This window comes from Triticum urartu, chromosome 6A (assembly GCF_056163025.1).
Source record: "Triticum urartu cultivar PI428250 chromosome 6A, HENAU_Tu73, whole genome shotgun sequence".
In the NCBI taxonomy this organism is placed as follows: domain Eukaryota; kingdom Viridiplantae; phylum Streptophyta; class Magnoliopsida; order Poales; family Poaceae; genus Triticum; species Triticum urartu.
This window is the reverse complement of record NC_141878.1, coordinates 81138732-81159933: the sequence shown is the minus strand read 5'-3', so window position 1 is coordinate 81159933 and position 21202 is coordinate 81138732. Positions and strand designations below refer to the sequence as shown.

General features: G+C 48.0%; 1 pseudogene; it reads right to left on the bottom strand.

Moving 5' to 3' along the window:
* Positions 1-9134: 9134 nt before the first annotated feature.
* Positions 9135-19775, bottom strand: LOC125516562 (BTB/POZ and MATH domain-containing protein 1-like; annotated as a pseudogene).
* Positions 19776-21202: the final 1427 nt, after the last annotated feature.

Here is a 21202-nt window from a genome sequence, read left to right as displayed (position 1 = left end):
TAATCTCTACTTAAACATGGTGCTCAACGCTATATATTATTTCCCAATGATGTATGGCTATCCTATGATGTTTGAGTAGATCTGTTTTGTCCTATGGGTTAATTGATGATCGTGATTGGTTTGAGTTTCATGTTTTATTATTGGTGTCGTCCTATGGTGCTCTCCATGTCGCGCAAGCGTGAGGGATTCCCGCTGTAGGGTGTTGCAATACATTCATGATTCGCTTATAGTGGGTTGCTTGAGTGACAAAAGCATAACCCCGAGTAAGGGGGTTGTTGCGTATGGTATAAAGAGGACTTGATGCTTTAATGCTATGGTTGGGTTTTACCTTAATGATCTTTAGTAGTTGCGGATGCTTGCTAGAGTTCCAATCATAAGTGCATATGATTCAAGTAGAGAAAGTATGTTAGCTTATGCCTCTCCCTCAAATAAAGTTGCAATAATGATTACCGGTCTAGTTATCGATTGCCTAGGGACAAATAACTTTCTCGTAACAAAAAGCTCTTTACTAAAACTAATTTAGTTGTGTCTTTATCTAAGCAGCCCCTAGCTTTTATTTACGTGCTCTTTATATTCTTGCAAATCTACCCAACAACACCTACAAAGTACTTCTAGTTTCATACTTGTTCTAGGTAAAGCGAACGTCAAGTGTGCGTAGAGTTGTATCGGTGGTCGATAGAACTTGAGGGAATATTTGTTCTGCCTTTAGCTCCTCGTTGGGTTCGACACTCTTACTTATCGAAAACTGTTGCGATCCCCTATACTTGTGGGTTATCACCTCCCACAGCCACCGCTGGATGCGCACGAGCCCTAGCTCACCGTAGAACCCAACCGCGTCGCAAGCCGTGCCCTGTGGGCGGTTTCCGAGCCATCCCGCCGCCGCGGCACCTCACCGGTGAGTTAACCCTGGTTAAACACCGGCCTAACTGTAGATTAGGCGCCGCTAACCTAATAGCCTTAGGTCACTAACAAATGGGCCCCACTCCCTTAATTAATCATAGGTTTATCTCCCTGCTTAGATTAAGCTAATGCCCGTGGCCTCAACGGTCAGTTTGACTTGGCCACGTCAGCATTGACCGGGTCCACGTGTCAGCCTCTGTAGCTGACTCTGTGTCACTGACCAGTGGGCCCTACTGGTCAGGTTTGACATGGACCGTCCTGTTGACCTGCTAACATCATCATGACGCTTTGCTGACACAGTAATGTTTTTTTATTTTAAATAAATCTAAATGATTTATTTATTTTCAGAAAATAACCTAAACTTTGAAAAATCATAGAAAATCAACCGTAGCTCAGAATGAAATAATTTATATATGAACAATTATCAGAAAAATTCAATCTATCCAATGGTACTGTTTCCATGCATGTTAGAACAACTTTTGTGCACTGTTTAAGACAAATCATATAAATGGCATTTGAATTCTCACATATGGAGTTTGAATTTGAACCTTGGGTTCAAACCAACTCCATTTAAATCGTTTCTAGTTGCATTAGCTCAAATCATAGCATATTGCCATGTCACATTCATGCATCATATTGTTGCATCACATTGATTGTGTTTCTTCTCTATTGCCAACATTTTTCCCCTCTCAGTAGACGTGGCACCGACGATGAGTTCGATGACACCGATGAAGAGCTATTACTATCTTCAGAAGTGCCAGGCAAGCAAACCCCCCTTGTTCATTTCGATACAATCCTACTCTCTGCTCTTGCTCTCTTTGATTGCATTAGGATAATAACGTTTCAACTATTACCTTTTCTCGGTAGTTGGACCCATTCCTTTGCATGACCTGTCATTGCCACCAATTAGCTAAATCATCCTAGCATGCTAAGGAGTTGCTTGAGCATTGTTGTGACCACTCTTCCTTGCTCGCTTGCCATGCTTAGAGTTGTGTCGGTTCTGATCCATCTGGGTGATGAATTGGAATGATCATGTCCTAATGATGAGACTTAAGTGTCTTGACCCGTTTTGGTCAAGTTGGTGATGAGAGGCCATGTTGGAAAACATGGTGGATTGTCTTGTGATACGGCTCACAGGAATTGAGTTCCGTGCTTATCAGAGCCTACCTTGCGGTTACACGGACATTTGCAGTCAGGTGTGCGGGCAGGTGATGCATGACGCGTGTATCCGGGTGACGCACGGCATGGCATAGTGTCCGGAGTGGACGTAGATACGTGTTCCAAGAGGGAACATTGTTGATGGGACGGGGACGGGTTCCTTTGAGTCAGGGTTAACATCATCTATTCGAATAGCCGCGTCAGCGGTAAAGGACTTCTGGGTTGCCTGTACAGTTCATAGACAAGTGAAAGTGGATACTCTAAAACGCGCAAGATAAGCGTGAGTGCTATGGATGGTGTTCTCGTAGGGAGACGGGAGCGGATCCATAGTGGTGTATTGATATGGTGAATATGCGGACTCGTGTGCGCCACCTCAAAAGAGTTACCAGCAGTCGTAGTTCAGGACAGCCACCGAGTCAAAGCTGGCTTGCTGCAGTTAAACTCCACCACCCCTTTGTTGACATGGATGCATATGTAGCTAGTTCTGATGTAAGTCTTTCTGGGTACATTTGTACTCATGTTTGCTTAATTTATGTTTTTATAGAGAGACTTCAGTCTCGCTAGTAGTTTCGCGTGGACTTTGACGTTTAGCTTGTAACCTCAGATACGAGCTTGTACCTTGGGAGGGTCTTGTAGATAGTCAGGCTTCTCAGCCCTTTTCATTTGTAGTTGTCTGTACTAAGACATGTTATGCTTCCGTTGCCTGTATGCTTTGTATGCTGGGTCATCAGACCCATGTTTGTAATACTTGGCTCCTTGGAGCCTATTGAATAAATACTTTGAATCGTAGAGTTTTGTTGTGATGCCATGTTGTATTTGCACATATCGAGCATATTGTGTGTATGTTATTGAAATGCTTGGTATGTGTGGGATCCGACAACCTAGTTGTTTATCCTTGAGCCTCTCTTACCGGGAAATGTCTCCTAGTGCTTCCTCTGAGCCATGGTAGCTTGCTACTGCTCTGGACCACTTAGGCTGGACGGCATGTGTCCTTCTTCGTTCCTGTGTCTGTCCCTTTGGGGAAATGTCACGCGGTGTCTGCCGGAGTCCTGATAGCCTGCTACAGCCCGAATTCCCCGGAGTCCTGTTAGCCTAGCTGCTACAGCCCGGATTCACTCACTGATGACCGACACGTTCGTTGCTGGGTCATGTATGCATGTCCCTATAAGTTAGTGCCACTTTGGGTTTACGACTAGTCATGTCAGCCCGGGTTCTCTGTCATATGGATGCTAGCAACACTATCATATATGTGAGCCAAAAGGCGCAAACGGTCCCGGGCCAGGTAAGCTGGCACCCGTGGGCATACCGTGCGTGAGGCCGGAAAGTGATATGATGTGTTACATGCTAGATCGGTGTGACTTAGGATCGGGGTCCTGACACCCGAAGTGATAATAATTGGGACCACTCTCGGTGATGACCGCAGTTTGAGGAGTTCATGTATTCACTAAGTGTTAATGCTTTGGTCCGGTACTCTATTAAAATGAGGCCTTAATATCCCTTAGTTTCCAATAGGACCCCGCTGCCACGGGAGGGTAGGACAAAAGATGTCATGCAAGTTCTTTTCCATAAGCATGTATGACTATATTCGGAATACATGCCTACATTACATTGATGAACTGGAGCTAGTTTTGTGTCACCCTATGTTATAACTGTTGCATGAGGAATCGCATCCGACATAATTATCCTTCACTGATCCAATGCCAACGAGCTTTTCACATACTGATCTTTGCTTAGTTACTTTTCCGTTGCCACTGTTACAATTACTACAAAAACTGCCATTGTTACTTATGCCACCGTTACCGTTACTTCCATACTACTTTGCTACTAAATACTTTGCTACAGATATTAAGTTTTCCAGGTGTGGTTGAATTGACAACTCAACTTCTAATACTTGAGAATATTCTTTGTCTCCCCTTGTGTCGAATCAATAAATTTGGGTTGAATACTCTACCCTCAAAAACTGTTGCGATCCCCTATACTTGTGGTTATCAAGACCTGGCTCGGTTGCCACTGTTGGGGAACGTAGTATTTCAAAAATTTCCTACAATCACGCAAGACCTATCTAGGAGAAGCATAGCAACGAGCAAGGAGAGCAAAAGCGGAAGCATTTAGTAACGCGGTTGATGTAGTCGAACGTCTTTGCGATCCAACCGATCAAGTACTGAACGCACGGCACCTCCGCGATCTGCACACGTTCAGCTTGTGCACGTCCCTCGTACTCTTGATCCAGCTGAGGCGGAGGGAGAGTTTCGTCAGCACGACAGCGTGGTGACGGTGATGATGAAGTTACCGGCACAGGGCTTCGCCTAAGCACTACGACGATATGACCGAGGTGTGTAACTGTGGAGGGGGGCACCGCACAGGGCTAAAAGATCAACTTGTGTGTCTATGGGGTGCCCCCTGGCCACGTATATAAAGGAGGGGAGGTAAGAGGTGGCCAGCCCTAGGAGGGCGCGCCAGGTGTGGGGAATCCTACTAGGACTCCCCAATCCAAGTAGGATTCCCCTCCTCTTTCCTATTCCAAGTAGGAGAAGGAGGGAAGGAGGAGGAGGGGAGAAGGAAGGAGGGGGGCGCCGCCCCCTCCTAGTCCAATTAGGACCAGCCCATGGGGGGGCGCAGTCACCCCTTGAGGCACTTCTCTCCTTTCCCGTATGGCCCATTAAGGCCCACTACTTCCCCCGGCGAATTCCTGTAACTCTCCGGTACTCCGAAAAATACCCGAATTACTCAGAACCTTTCCGATGTCGGAATATAGTCCTCCAATATATCAATATTTATGTCTCAGCCATTTCGAGACTTCTCGTCATGTCCGTGATCTCATCTGGGACTTCGAACAACCTTCGGTCATCAAATCACATAAACACATAATACAAATCGTCATCGAACGTTAAGCGTGCGGACCCTACAGGTTCGAGAACTATGTAGACATGACCGAGACACATCTCTGGTCAATAACCAATAGCGGAACCTAGATGCTCATATTGGCTCCTACATATTCTACGAAGATCTTTATCGGTTAAACCGCATAACAACATACGTTGTTCCCTTTATCATCGGTATGTTACTTGCCCGAGATTCGATCGTCGGTATCATCATACCTAGTTCAATCTCGTTACCGGCAAGTCTCTTTACTCGTTCTGCAATGCATCATCCCACAACTAACTTATTAGTCACATTTCTTGCAAGGCTTATAGTGATGAGCATTACCGAGAGGGCCCAGAGATACCTCTTCGACAATCGGAGTGACAAATCCTAATCTTGATCTATGCCAACTCAACAAACACCATTGGAGACACCTGTAGAGCATCTTTATAATCACTCAGTTACCTTGTGACGTTTGATAGCACACTAAGTGTTCCTCCGGTATTCGGGAGCTGCATAATCTCATAGTCATAGGAACATGTATGAGTCATGATGAAAGCAATAGCAATAAACTAAATGATCATAGTGCTAAGCTAACGGATGGGTCTTGTTAATCACATCATTATCTAATGATTTGATCCCGTTCATCAAATGACAACACATGTCTATGGCTAGGAAACTTAACCATCTTTGATTAACGAGCTAGGGATGAACTAGGGACACTCTGTTTGTCTATGTATTCACACATGTATTAAGTTTTTGGTTAGTACAATTCTAGCATGAATAATAAACATTTATCATGATATAAGGAAATATAAATAACGACTTTATTATTGCCTCTAGGGCATATTTCCTTCACCTGGCTGGCCCCCGGTGCCCATCTTCTGCTATATGATGTGCTTTGACCTGAAAAAAATCAAGAGGAAGTTTTCGGGACGAAGCATCGCCCTCTCGAGGCAGAACCTAAGCGGAACCAATCTAGGGCTTCGGTGGAGCTGTTATGCCGGGAAAGTTCCCTCCAAGAGGGGTAAATCGAAGCCATCGTCATCACCAATGATCCTCTCATCGAGAGTGGTCAATCTCCATCAACATCTTCATCAGCACCATCTCCTCTCAAACCCTAGTTCATCCCTTGCCTCCGATCTTTGTCTCCAAACCTCAGATTGGTACCTGTGGGTTGCTAGTAGTGTTGATTACTCCTTGTAGTTGATGCTAGTTAGTTTATTTGCTGGAAGATCATATGTTCAGATCCTTAATGATATTCAATACCCCTATGATCTTGAACACGAACATGCTTTGTGAGTAGTTACGTTTGTTGAGAGAAGTCTTGTTATAAGTAATCATGTGAATTTTGTATTCGTTCAATATTTTGATGAGATGTATATTGTCTTTCCTCTAGTGGTGTTATGTGAACGCCGACTACATGACACTTCACCATGATTTGGGCCTAGGGAAAGGCATTGGGAAGTAATAAGTAGATGATGGGTTGCTAGAGTGACATAAGCTTAAACCCTAGTTTATGCATTGCTTCGTAAGGGGCTCATTTGGATCCATATGTTTCATGCCATGGTTAGACTTGTCTTAATTCTTCTTTCGTAGTTGTGGATGCTTGCCAGAGTGGTTAATCATAAGTGGGAGGCTTGTCCAAGTACGGACAACACCCAAGCACAAGTCCACCCACGTATCAAATTATCAAAGTAACGAACGTGAATCATAGGAGCATTATGAAAACTAGCTTGACAATAATTCCCATGTGTCCTCGGGAGCTTTTTGCTTGATATAAGAATTCGTCCAGGCTAGTACTTTGCTATAAAAAGGATTGGGCCACCTTGCTGCACTTTAGTTACTTTTGTTACTTGTTACCCTTTACAAATTACCTTATCACAAAACTATCTGTCACCGATAATTTCAGTGCTTGCAAAGAATACCTTGCTGAAAACAGCTTGTCATTTTCTTCTGCTCCTCGTTAGGTTCGATACTCTTACTTATCGATATGACTACGATAGATCCCCTATACTTGTGGGTCATCACTTGGTCGCATGAGAGTTTTCTATATTGGATAAACCTGTTATGTTTATTAAAAAGCAAAAACTAATTAGATTGTGCACCATAAATAAAACATATGTAGCTACTTATAAGTTACTTTAATTAAAATGGACATAGGCATTAGAATATGTGTTGTTTCGACAGGAATGTTATACTTCAGCTCCGTGTGTGGTTCCTTTTTAAAGTTGTGTAGCCATTCTGCCTTGCAGTTTTAACGTTCATATTAGCCAACTTTGATATTCTCTTTTTGTACTCTTTGGATGATTATTACTAAAGCAAGGTAAGACTATCATACATATAATCAATAAGTTTTCTCTTACCTATCAGTTAATATTATGACCCCAGTTTGTGAGTGACAGTCGAATCCGACAGATCTCGGGTAGGGGCAAACTAAAGAATCCTCTAAAGATTAAGATCTTGTGTGATGTCTTTGTCATGGAACGACAAAAGGTAAATTAGCCAAGCGGAGTTAGAAGGGCACCAAAAATATTTTGTCATTGTGGAATCGATTCAAACCTTCACATGCCCCTTTGCTTGTCTGGCGCGGTGAGTGGTTCACATGCAGATGCGAAACGACATGTTAACTCCGATGTGAATTTTGGTGATAATGACATTGTACAATTATGAAGCTAATGGTTTACATGAGGATATGAAAGTTTTTGCCCCGATGAAGAAAGCGAATGTGGTTGGAAAACCATTAGTTCAAAAGCGATAAAAAAGATGACGCATTAATAATTTATATTGATTTCCTATTCTTTGAGTCGATAGAAATGATGGAATATGAAAAGATGTTCACGAAGAGTAAGAGTGGGATACATGCCTACAAACACACACCCTAGACTACCAAAGCTGGTATCCGATAGAATGTACTTGTTTCCTGATGAAGAGGCCTAAACCCTACGAAACCATCTACAAGTTCAGCCTGAGAGGTATTATCTAACCTGGAGATATTCCCGAATGGATCCCGAGTCTCCGGGGTTTTGGAACACCGAGTTTTCCTGGAACCACCATGCTCGTACAAAGATCTAGGTAACCGATAGATTGTGCGTGTGCACGGAGGGGAGGGTCGTATATTACCCACCTTCTTACATGAAAGAAGGGTTCTCGGAAAGAAACCCATTTTTAGCAGATGAAAGAACACCATTGTTGACGTATCTGATCTTCTATTGCTCCCTCTCTAGCCGATTAGATTTTCATTTGCAAAGAGGAAGAGAAAATGAGCCCTGGATTTTTTTTATTCCACCAAGCTTAATCCCTCTTGAATTCTTTGTGCTATTTATCATACTCTTGGGTTTATAGGTAACTCTATCAATTTTGGTGCTGCATGGAAGATTCCAAAACTGTGGATTAATTTTGGAAAATTTTTTAAGGTTTGGAGGTCATCCTCAAGGCCCATCACTTGTGAGGGAAGTCGAAGCTCATGGAGAAGAAGGCGAGGCATTTTGATATTGGGGATATCTTTATGTCCCCCATGCCTCTCCAATGGAGAAGTGGATACTCCAATGGCTGTGACCTTGGGGTACATCGTCATATCTGATATTTAATTTGTGCTCGTATCCAACTATATTGTTATCGGATTTTTTATCCTGGTTGGTACTAGTATAGGTTAATTCTAACTTCTCGAAAACTTTTACAATTATAGTCAATATAGTATACTAAGAAAGTTTACTAAAGGACATCACATCGAACATGGTTAAAATAGCTCATTACATATGATACTTCGACCCATCACCACCAGTTTGTTGTCGATGCGGGCACCATATCATTGCACCTACTTGACGCTATATATATTTGATATGGTGCCACATGGCACAATTGGCACAGTAGGATGACTGTGTGACACCCACACCACGCACAGAGCTCTAGGAAGGCTAGCTTGCATTGGGTGGCACGCCCAAGCACGCTATCTTTGCATTCTTGTTTACACTGTTTTATAATGTGTAACAAAGCAAATAAAATAATTTAAATGTATTGCCTTGCATAAAAGTACATCAATCTCTCAAAGAAATCCGACGTCTCTGCCATGCACGGGACCTACTGTACATGGAGGGAAATCCGCATCAGAAGAGAAAAATACAACGGACGTAGGAGAAAGATGTAGAAAATTCAGTAATTAACAGGCAAAGTTTATCATACCAGCAAATACAATCGATCGCCCCTATTATAGGTTAATTTGCGAAAGCTTTGAATAATTCACACACAAGGCTTCTGTAATTCTCAGTTAACTGGATGAATCCTTTGGTCTTCATAATTTCTCTAAACCTATCATGGTTCCGTACCATGTACTTGATGCAGAAATCCTTCAGTTGCTGGCGGTTGTTTCTCTCAGCAAAATCCAGAGTAAAACCCACGGTGTTGACATCTAGCGTCTTGCTCAGCTTGTTGGCGCAAAGCAGCTTCAATCTTTCCATGGCGTACCGATCGGCCATGATGAGCAAATGTTGGGCCATGTTTGTAGCGTCTTCGGTGGTCTCCTCCATGAATGCTGGCAGTGAGTCCTTGTACATGTAATGTAGCAGGACCTCGAAAACTCTAGCGTCCATGTCCTTGATACGGATGCTGCTTCTCCTACTCTCCACCATGGAGCCACACAGTTGTGCACGAAATACTGGCAACTGCACGGCGAGGATGCAACCGTGCACCTTGAACCTCTTGAACAAACCGATCTTGACGGTCATGTCCGCTTTGAGGCCGTTCTCAAGAAGTCCACCAATTTTATTGATCATTTCCAAGGGTGACACGGCCACGACGTTGTCTTCTGTGTGGTCGTCGAAGCTCTCAGAGGTAATGACCTCGATAGTGCACTTGATCACTAGGCAGTCATCTTTGACGCATCCCGATGCAGCTAGACCGGCCTTGCATACTAACTTGATGTAACCCCATGACGATGATCCAGACTTGAAGTCGCGTGTCTCGCCGCCTCTTCTATCCCCCCCCCCCCCCCCCCTCCCCCCTTGCGTGTCAAGGGTGGACGTGTAACTGAGTCAAGTATAAAAAACTATGATACGAGGCACGAGTTGAGGGTGGACTTGCAATTGAGATGAAAAGCAAAACACACCCCTATTGCGAGTCGAAGGTGGACTTGCAACCGGGATAACAATAAACTATGGGCCTAGTTGCGAGTCGAGGGTGGACTTGCAATTGAGACAACGACAAACTGTGATCCTAGTTTTTTTTTAGAACGAAGACGCTGGGAGCGTCCGGCTTTAAATTAATAAAGCCCACATCGAAACAGGCAGAGTGTCGAACACACGGTCATTACACTTCGGAGACAAAAGCCAGAGCTACACAATGAACAAAAGACTGGCAAGGTTCTAAGCCTGGCAGCGATTGAGTTACAAGGCCGAAGCCCATGGCCTTGAGCGCGCAAGCTCGCCAACAAAATAAGTTGCCCACCCTTAGGTTGGCAACACCGGCTCCATAGCCGAGACGTAGACCTGGTGAACACGGACTTGGACAAGCTTCATGAGATCAGCGTCCTTATGCTTCGCCAACGGACTCCATTGCTGCAAGAGGATAGAGCATTTGCAAATGATGTTAGCCGGGTGCGACGGGTACTATCCTTCGATGGTAAATTTGTTACGGGTCAGCCACAAGGACCAAAGCATCGCCCCTATACTAGTCCATAACACCCTCTTGCTCTGGCCCTGAACCGAGTCCAGGAGAGCCACGAGCTCGGACGAGGAGCGCGGGTCCCAAGAGACCCCAGCCGCCTCGTGCACTGTACGCCAAGCGAAACACGCAAGAGGGCAGAGGAAGAAAACGTGATTACCATTCTCTGGGTTCCCGCATAGCACGCACGGCCCTGTTGTCGGGCCATTCCTTTTAGCAATGTTAACGGGTGTAGGAAGACGGTCCCGGAGTAATTGCCAAAGAAAAACTTTGATCTTCAGCGGAATGCGCGCTTGCCAGAGACCTTTGACCTCTCTCTATACCGACCCTTGGCACAGTTTGTGGTATAAAGACTTGACGGAGAACTTCCTGGACGCATTGAGGTGCCATGACACCCTATCGTGCTCCTATGTTAGCGACACGGGGGACACAAGGTCCAGCAGAGCCTCCCACTTTGTTGTTTCCTGCTCATTTAGGTTATGACAGAAGGCAATGGCCTGAAGATCTGCCAATGCCTCTGCCATCCTTTGGTTTGGCATCACCGCAAGAGCATAGAGCTTTGGGAACTCTTCCCAGAGCGGTCGAGAACCCACCCAGAAATCTAGCCAGAAACGGGTGGAGCGACCGTTGCGAACTGAGAACTTGGCTCCTTGATCAAACGCGGATCTTATGGCTGTAGGTCTTGCCAGGAAGGGGAGCCCCTTATTTCCCCTTCAAAGAAATTCCCATTAGGGAAGTACTTAGCCCGTAAGATGTCAACCCATAGACCTGTCGCTCCTTGCGAGAGCTTCCAGATCCATTTACACATCAGCTCAATATTCTGCAGTCTGGTATTGATGATCCCTAATCCTCCCAAGGATTTGGGCCTACAAGCCACTGCCCATTTTACCATATGGTATTTACGCTTTAGGCCTGACCCTTCCCAAAAGAATCGGGCGCGTGGCGTGTCCAACTTGGCATGAACCCCTTCTGCCAAAAGGAAAAGGCCCATAGCAAACATAGGAAGCGAGGAAAGGCTTGAGTTGGTGAGAACCAATCTTGCCGCTAAGGACATGAACTTGCCTCGCCAAGGACTCACCTTCTTCCCCGCCTTCCCAGTTAAGGGAGCCCACTCGTCTATCGCCACTCTACGTGGCGCTAGAGGCAATCGCAGATATGTAAAGGGGAATTTTCCCACTTTACAATTGAGCAGGTCTGCGATGTGACGCCCCTCCTCGCTGTCTATCCCCATAGACAGTACTTCGCATTTGTGAAAATTAATTTTGAGACCGGACATCATTTCGAAACTTAGCAACAAAGCCTTCATCGTAGCGATGTTGTAATTGTCCGGCTGGAATAGTAGCAATGTATCGTCTGCGTACTGCAAGTGCGAGATCCCCCCTGGGATTAGGTGGCCGACCACTCGCTTGATGTGGCCTGCCGCGGTCGCCCTGCGCAACATGGCTGCGAGGGCGACGACCACAAAGTTGAACAGGAGCGGAGACATGGGGTCACCCTGACGCAGTACCCGCTTGTTCCGGAAGAAGTTCCCTACTTCTCCGTTAACCGAAATAGCTGTCTGGCCACCCGTGACCAGCTCCATAATTCGGTGCACCCACATAGCCGAGAAGCCTCGGCTTAGCAGGACCTGACGCAAAATATTCCAGTTCACGCGATCGTACGCTTTCTCAAAGTCTAATTTCAGGAGAATGGCCGGTTCCTTTGTGCGTTTTAGTTCGTGGATGATCTCCTGATGTGCAAGGGAGCCCTCCAAGATGTTACGGCCGCGAATGAATGCAGTTCGGGTACGACTAATGGTGCGATGCGCTATCAGGACCAGGCGAGAGGTGGTGGCTTTTGAATAGATCTTGAACGGGTCGTTGATGAGCGCTATCGGCCTAAATTGACGGATGTTATCTGCCCCTGCCACCTTTGGGATCAGCGAGAGGATCCCATAATTGAGCCTAGAGATATCTACCGTACCACGCATAAAGCCGTTACACACTGCGAACACTGGCCCCTGCAGGATCGACCAGAAATGTTTGAACATGACAACAGGCCAGCCGTCCGGGCCTGGAGCAGTGTCAGTCTTCATGCTCTTGAGATCCGCGCCGATTTCCTCGGGCAAAAAGGCGAGCCCCAGCTCCTTATTTTCCTGGTCAGTGACAAGCTGGGAGGGATCCCATATGTTAGCGCGCACCCCAGCACGCTGCTCTTCGCTCGTCCCAATTAGTTGGATGTAGAAATCGTAAACGTGGCGGGTGATGGCCTCTTGAGCCTGCAGCAAACCCTGATCGGATTGCAAGCGGATGATTGCACATCTACGCCGTCTCCCATTGGCGTAGGTGTGGAAGTACTTAGTGTTAGCGTCCCCTTTAAGGATCCACTTTAGGCCACCCGGACACCTCCAGTACTCCTCTTCCGCTCGCAGCAAGGACTGAACCTGGTTCTCCAACGCATAGCGTCGAGCCCACTCCTATTCAGAGAAAGGCCGCGCGTCCGCCTGTTGGTCGAGGCTCGCGATCTCTACTAAAATGCCCTCTCTTAGCGATCTGTCCTGCCTTCCCAAGTTGGCTCCCCAGCCCTTGAGGCTGGCCCGAAGGCGGCTCCCTGCAGCGATGTAGAAGTCCATGGGGCCCCTCTGATGGCCCACCTGGCTAACACAGGCCGACCACTTCTCTCTAAAAATGGAATCGAAATCTGGATTTTCAAACCACACCGTTTCGAAGTAAAACCTAGGACTACGCCTAATCCTTTCCTCCCATGAGGCCAGGATTAGTGGCACGTGATCCGACCCGATCCTGGTCTCAGCAACTAGCGAGAAGAGAGGGTATATCAGTTCCTATTCTGGGGAGATGAACACTCTGTTAAGCACCGAGCGCACCGGGTCCAATTGCTTGTTCGTCCAAGTGTAGCGTGCCCCAGATCTGGCTAACTCCCTAATAGCCGTCGAGGCAATCGCGTTGTTGAACATAGATACCCTGGTCCAATTAATGTTGCTGTTGTTCTTATCCGCACCCGAGCGGATAAGATTAAAATCTCCCCCGGCCACAAGGGGAGTGAGCGTAGTGCTCACCGCAAACACCTTCGCTTGCAGTTCGGCTAGAAACTCTGCTGAGCGCGCGTGATCCACTAGCCCATAGACCTGGATCACCACCAGCTCCCTCTGAAACTGACTGTGGCGAATGTGGCCGGCAAGGAAAAAAGTGCCCACATCCCACGCTAACACCTCATAGACTGCTTGGTCAAAGCCCAGCAGCTTACCCCCTGAGTGCCCATTAGCAGCAAGGTGGTACCAGGAGAACCTCTCCAAGGGGTCGATCGACAACAACTCGTGATGCCGAAAGTCGGATTTATTGGTCTCTTGCAAGGCTACGATATCAATCCCTTCTTTCCGCATGTATTCTTTCAACTAGGATCGCCTACCGACATGGCCGAACCCACGTATATTCCAAAATATAGCCCACATCTAAATGATTCTGTTTCGGAGGCGGATGCCCCGTGAGGACACCGGTTTGGCCACGCGCCTCACCTTGACCCTGCAAGGCGAGGGGGGGAAACCCCTGTTGCCAACACCACCTCATCGGGCCGAGTCGCTAGTGCCTGCGAGGCCTCTGCCTCCTGCCCTAGCTGATCAGCGCGTGCAGCAGCCGTGGCTACGATCGCCGCTTGCGCCTGCTCTGTCGCACACAACAGAGGAAGCAGCTCGCGCATGCCCCCCCCCAGCGCACGACGCGTCCACACCACTCTCCTGCAATACCTCACTAAGATGATCATCTGAAAAAGACTGTAGAATCGTAAAGCGTGGGGGAGGGTTACCTGACATCTCGAGATTCTTCTGCGCCTGCATGAGCTGGGCCTGCTGCATCGCCGGCAGGCCAGCCTTAGCACCCCGGGAGCGCGAGCTGGAGCGGACCGGGGCCGCGGCCACTGCCTTGGACCGCTTGGCCTGCACGATCGGGGCCACCTTGGAAGCCTACTGGAAGAGGGCGTCGCCAATGGGCTGCGTGAGGGGAGCGGCGAGCGCCATCACCGACTGGCACGGAGTTGGCGGTGCGCCCAGCTATTCCATGGGCCTGATCCCGTCCGTGACCACCTTGCGCCTCGCGAGCTTCTTCGCCTGCCGCACGGATCCACTCTTGCTGCCTCCCTGCTCACCCGAAGCCGGCGACCCAGCCAAGGATGGGAGGATGGTTCTTGCAGACAGCAGAATCGGCATGCGCTCCCCCGCTGGCACACCTGTGTCACAGGACGCCGTGATCCCCTTGTCAAGCAGAGCCGCAGCATGAGGGGACACCATCCCCATGTTGGAGCCATATTGGTTAGCTACGTCCACCTCCATCGCCACCACCGCTGTCGAGGCGAGGGCTTGATGCTTCTGGGCCGACGGCGAGCCCGCACCCCTGATGTCGAGCTTCTCCCAAGCCGCCGTGTCGAGGATCCTAGTTACGAGTCGAAGATGGACTTGCAATTAAGACAACTACAAAACGATAACCCAATTGTGAGTGAAGGGTCGACTTGAAATGTAGCTCAAAGTGAGAGAGTTACTTTATTAAAAACTGAACCGCACCCACTACATTGAGTGAGAAAAGCTGATACACACACAATGTGAAAACTGACACAATCCGGAAAACAAACGCGAGGCGCTAAATGGCCCAGCGCACGACGACGCATAACCGACCACCTCGGGTCTGTTCACTAGGTGGGTGTGTGGTAGGGTTAGGGTTGAGGGAGACGCTGCCGAGGCCGTTACGGTGGTGTCGCGTCAGAATAAGTTTCTCCGGGATCCGTTCACGGTCAGGCGAGGCTTTTGCCCTCGTCTAGGAGCCAGCGGTGTTGGGGATCCCCGGATCTCGTCGAGGTCGCGGGCTGTGGTGGTTGGAGGTCCATCGGCACTGGCCGTTGGATCCTCGGATGGGCGATGGAGGGGTCTTCTCTCAAGATTCAGGGATGATGACACCGAGCTCCGGAGATCTTCTTGTGTTATGGTTGTTTTAGGGTACTCTAGGTATTCATGGTCCTTTGTTTTTGCGTTTCAGTGTGCTTGTAAGGGTCACCTACTCTGTACTGATTCGTGATTTGAATGAACAATTTCTCAAAAAAACAAAGGACGAAAGCCGCGAAACGGTCAACAACGTGACACGTATCAAAACACTGCACAAAAATTCAGGAACAAAAGATCGTACATTTAAAAATTTACATGAGACATTGCTAAATCTCTTCCCGATGAGTTACAACCTATGTGAAAAATAAGCTTATTTTCAATAAAGGGAATATAATAAAATCGTGAAGATATCAATTACACCCGGCCTCTGAAACAATGCAATACCCTAATGGCATTGTGGACGCACACAGCCAGAAAAAGAAGAAGAAAAAACTAAAAAACAAAAGCCCCGCTACAGAATTCCAGTCCATGCAGCAACAGTACAACCACCTGCAAAACAACATCAGAAGTCCAAGTTCTCCAAAAATGACGCCTCAAAGAAGGAAATAGTGCACAAGCGTCGTCGTCACCCGATCATAGATCTTGGATTTTCACCCCGAAGATAGTCATCACTCTCAAAACAATGCCTTCAACAAGACCATTGCCAGGCACAACCAATTAAGGCCATACTTTGGAGTTTTCACCCTGATAGGTAAGACTTTGAACTGCACCAGTGCTGCCGCCTCCACTTATATACCGCTGCTACAAAATCAGAAACTCCAAGCAAGTTCCTCATCACCACAAAGGATCCAATCATCATTACTAGTCTTCCGATCTCGGCTTTCATGACATTTTCCACCTCTGACTTCACCATGGAACTAAACATATCCCATGATGGCAACAAATAGCAGAGCTTCGCACCGCTCCCTCCTTAAAAGAGAACCAGTGGGCACGACCGAATCCCACCCGATCCAGCAATCTCCAGGCATAACGCGCCCATGGGAGTTCGCCTTCGGGAACCCGACACTTCGACCAGATCAAGAAAGATAGGCGGCAGGAGGATCTTCGTCTTGTCACTTGAGGAACCCTAGGACCGCCCCGTTAAATCAGGCCGAGCATGTAGCCCCCACGCCGCCGCGGCACCCCGGATCAGATCGGGGCGGTGCGCAGATCTAGCGCCGCATCGGGAGCAGCAGGGACGCCGAGAGAAGGGCGCCTTGCCTATAGCCAACAGCGCGCCGCCGCGCATGGAGGAGAAGGCCACGCAAACGCCATGGCTGGCCGCCGCCTCGGCCTTGAATTTGAGGGGAAAACGCCTCACCGCGAAGGAGAGCTCGCCCCGCCGCCACTGTCCGTGGCACGGGCTTAGCCTCGTCACCTCCTCCGGCGATGGCGAGGGGGGATGGTGGGGAGGGGCTTGAGGTGGCCGGCGGCTGGGTCTCCCCCCGCATCGCCCGTAAAAAATAGGCTCATATACTCACACTTACGCAAACATGGAAGACAACGAGAAAAACGGTCACCAGTGCAACCTAAAAATCGGTCCGACAACACAAGCACCAGCACGACCGAAGGCACATGCATGTGAACAAAACAATTTTACATGAAGCATACATGTCCGATCGAGTGGTGAACAACTTAGGTGTAAAATCATCTAGATGAGAATTAACAAATCCACAAAATAACAATAACAATATTTAAAATAAAAGTAAAAAAATAAAAAAAACAAGGAGAATTTAATGGGGTTGATCATCAACCTCTAGCCAGTTTAACACGACTCGTCTGGACTGATCACGCTTGTTTGCTCGGACTTCAAGCATGCATGCATGCATGTCATAGATTGCGTGACATCCCAACTCACGAAAGAAACGCCTCCCAGGTCGCACGCGCGTGCGGCTCCGGAGGCCCCCAAAACCCTAGACCAAGAGAGGCCCAGATCCCCCGCTTCGGCCGCTGCTGGAGGCGCACCCCCCGGCGGGCCCCTTCGCGTGGAGTGGACGTCTGCGGGGTTGCCTTGGTGATGGGATAGCCGGCGGCGGGATCCATGGCGGGGGCAGCGGGATTCGCGGCGGCTGTCCCTGGCGCACGGCGGAGGCACGGCGGAAAGGTGGACTCAGGCCAGGTGCGTAGCAGAGTGGCGGCGGAGGCTGGGGCACCGGCTCAGATGGGGGCGACGACGCGAGCCCCGGGCTATGGCGGCGGCGGTGCTGTGAGGCCCTGCCAGGAAGGAGTCCATGGCGGGCAGCGGGCTGCCTGCCGCCTTAGGGTGCTGGGCGCGCTGGGTTACCTGGGTTGCTCCCGGATGTGATGGCGCTGGAGTGGTGGAGGGAGGTGTTGGCCAGATCGCATTCCGCCAGATTCAATCCAGCCTTGGGGCTGAGTTCGTTGCACGGCAGTCCCCTAGTGCGGGTGAAGGCCGTCGTGCTGGATGCAGCTCTTGCACGACATGGTTAGCTGCTACGGCTCCTCATCTGGGTGGTTTGTGGTTGTTGGGTCGCGTTCTCTTGGCAGTGCGGGTGTGGGTGGACCTCGGTTGCACGGCTTCGATGGCAAGTTGCTGCGGCGACGGCTGTGCGAGACTCCATGGTCGGTACTACCTATGCCTGGAGGTGTGGAGATGCGTGGCATTACGGATGAAAATCATGTTCGGTTGTGGCCGGGCCGGCGGCGATGGCACCCGTGGGTGTCATTTCCCTCCTTGGAGGCGTCGCCGAGTGTGTCGCCATCTCCCTCGCTCGCTTGGTGTTGGCAATTGTCTCCGGGCGAAAGCCTTGATCCGGTGCTGGATCGGCACGATGGCAGCGTCATCAATGTCGTTCTGCTATTGGGTGCATCGTGCCAGGAGACATGGTTTGGTTGTCCCATGTTGCACTCCTCCGGTGTTCGCCGCTGCCCATCATCATTCACTAAGGCGCTATGTACGGTCTTCGCGGTGATTTCAAGACGGCGCCTTCCTCAGGTCAGATCGAGTCCTGCCATCCTCTTGCCATCTCCTTTAGGCATCAAGGGAGGATGGTGCGTCGACAAGAGATGCTTGGCGGAAGCTGCTGCTCTTCGGTGGTGACCGATGTCGGTCGAGACGCGGCAATGTTTTCGGTGTTGGACAGTCTCTTTTGCTTTGTAGTTGTGTTGTCGTTGGTGGCTGTCTTTGGACTAGCCGGATGTGGAGTTGGTGCTATGCTTGTTATTCGTAGTAGGTGTTAGTTGTCTTGTAATTGTTATTCTCTTCTTTTATAAAGCTATGGTACGCATTTTGCGTACTTTCGAAAAAAATAAATTGCGTGACGTGAGAGCTAATTAACATTATTTGAAATACTTCCTGGACGAACAACAAACAAGAAAAATAAGAATGCACTGAGATGAGAAAAGAGAACAAATCTTAAAGAGCTTTTATCCTATGATGATAAAGTTAGATGTGCGGTACTATTTTACATCTAGACCTGAAAAGCAAATTTGTAAAATAATTTAATTTAATAATGTAATGCCTCGCATAAAATTACATCAATCTCTCAAAGCAATCCGACTTCTCTGCCATGCACGGGACCTACTGTACATGGAGGGAAAACTCTAGCGTCCATGTCCTTGATGCGGATGCTGCTTCTCCTGCTCTCCAGCATGGAGCCGCACAGCTGCGCACGGAAGACTGGCGACTGCGCGGCGAGGATGCAACCGTGCACCTTGAACCTCTTGAACCAGCCGATCTTGACGGTCATGTCCGCTTTGAGGCCGTCCTCAAGAAGTCCGCCGATATTCTTGATCAGTTCGGAGGGCGGCACGGCCACGACGTCGTCTTCTCCATGGTCGTCGAAGCGCTCAGAGGTAATGACCTCGATGGTGCACTTGATCACTAGGTAGTCGTCTTTGATGCATCCCGATGCAGCCAGATCGGCCCTGCTTACGTACTTGATGTAACCCCATGCCGATGACGGTGCTCCGGACTTGAAGTCGCACGTCTCGCCGCCTCTTCTGTTCTTCTCCCCCTTTTCCGGCGACGTAGGGTCTTGGAGGGAGAACCAGAAGCTCGCTCGGACCTCGCCCTTTGCTATGTTCTCCAAGTAGAGGAAAACCGACGTATGCTCTCCGCCGGCTGTCGTATTGACGGCTTCCTTATTGCGTCGTCCTTCTGCTTCAGGCCGTAGGGGTAGTATCTGATAGCCCAGTCGTGGCCGCCGATGCGGAAGGTCTTGGACATGATGCATAGGTCGGTGCCTTTGACCAGGGAGTGCCCGGAGATCTTGAACAGGTGCACACCGGTGACGGACGACAAGCGGTTCGTCAAGGCGGTCACGTTTTCCATGGCCGCTGCCGCCGGGAGATTGCGCGAGCGTATGGAAAGACTATACGACCAACACCTAGGTTTTGACTTGTTACAAGGAAATTAGCTACTCCCTCCTTCCATCTATATAGGGCCTAATGTATTTTTTAAGACCGCCTTTGACTATTGACAAGATTAATAATACATGACATGCACAATATGAAAATGAAATCATTGAAAGCTCCTTTCACACATGAATTTAACGGTGTGCTTTGTGTAAGTTGCATGTCATATATTATTGCTTTAATATTTGGTCAAAGTTAGCCTCGAAAAACACATTAGGCCCTATATAGATGGAAGGAGGGAGTATGTTAGAAGTAATCTTGTCTGGTAGATTAATGAGTTCAAGCTAAATTGATTAGTGCTATGAGGTGTCTTGGATGCACACGTGTGTAACAAAGTAGTAGGACTGGTCAAGTCACGTTAGGAGTTGGTCCTAGCTATAGGTTAGTACATCGTGTGATTTGTTTAGGCTGAGTTCAATTGGAGTCCAAGTAGTACTAAGAACTAGTCTGTACACGGAGAGGTTTAGAGGTGGATTCCGTGTAGGTCTAGAAACTTTTGGGTCGGCTGGTTGAGTGTATTTATATACGCAGCATGCTGCAGGTTTTGTAACGTGGTGGAAAATTGAGAGAAAATAAAAAACAACTAAAGCACGACACGTGCCTTTGGCGAAAGATTTCGTGTGCGTGTTTGTGTGATCGATCCGTGGGCGATTCCAACAAGCTAGATCTTTGGTGGATCATATATTCCCTCGGAGTAGTTACTGATCAATTCGTATTATCAATTTATGATGCGAGTACATCTTGATTTATTTTCGAAAAAAGGCCCCAATATGGCACGAACTTCAGATCTGTTAAAGCCCAGTTTGACTAAAAAAAAGGCCTAGTTTCGGCCTTGACTAATAAAGCCTAGATTTTGCCATGCTCTGAAAAAATTGCAATGGTCCCAAACTAAAATGAAAATAAATATGTCGTGATAGATAGAGAATGAAAAACAAGGTAATGCTAAAAATCCCAGTGGTTCAAACAAAAACTTGACATCGTCTTTATAAGCAAATTTTGCCATGGTCAAAAAGATATTTTTCTTTTTGCAATGGCACAAAAGAAAAAATTCATGGCAATTTGCATCTGTGCATGGTGGCAAAAGATGTGGATTAAAATTGTTATGGTATTTTTTACTATATACATGAAGAGACAAAAAAACGTGGATTAAAAATTTGCCATCATGTGAAACACAAACAAGTGCACCATATATTGTTTAATAGTAACTAGCAAATATGCCCGTGCGTTGCAACGGGAGACAAAAAATTATGGCTAACCAACTAAATATGACTCAATATCCCGATATATGAGCGTACTCTATTTTAACACAGAGGCTACTCACCATGTTGCCATTCTCATCCTAGG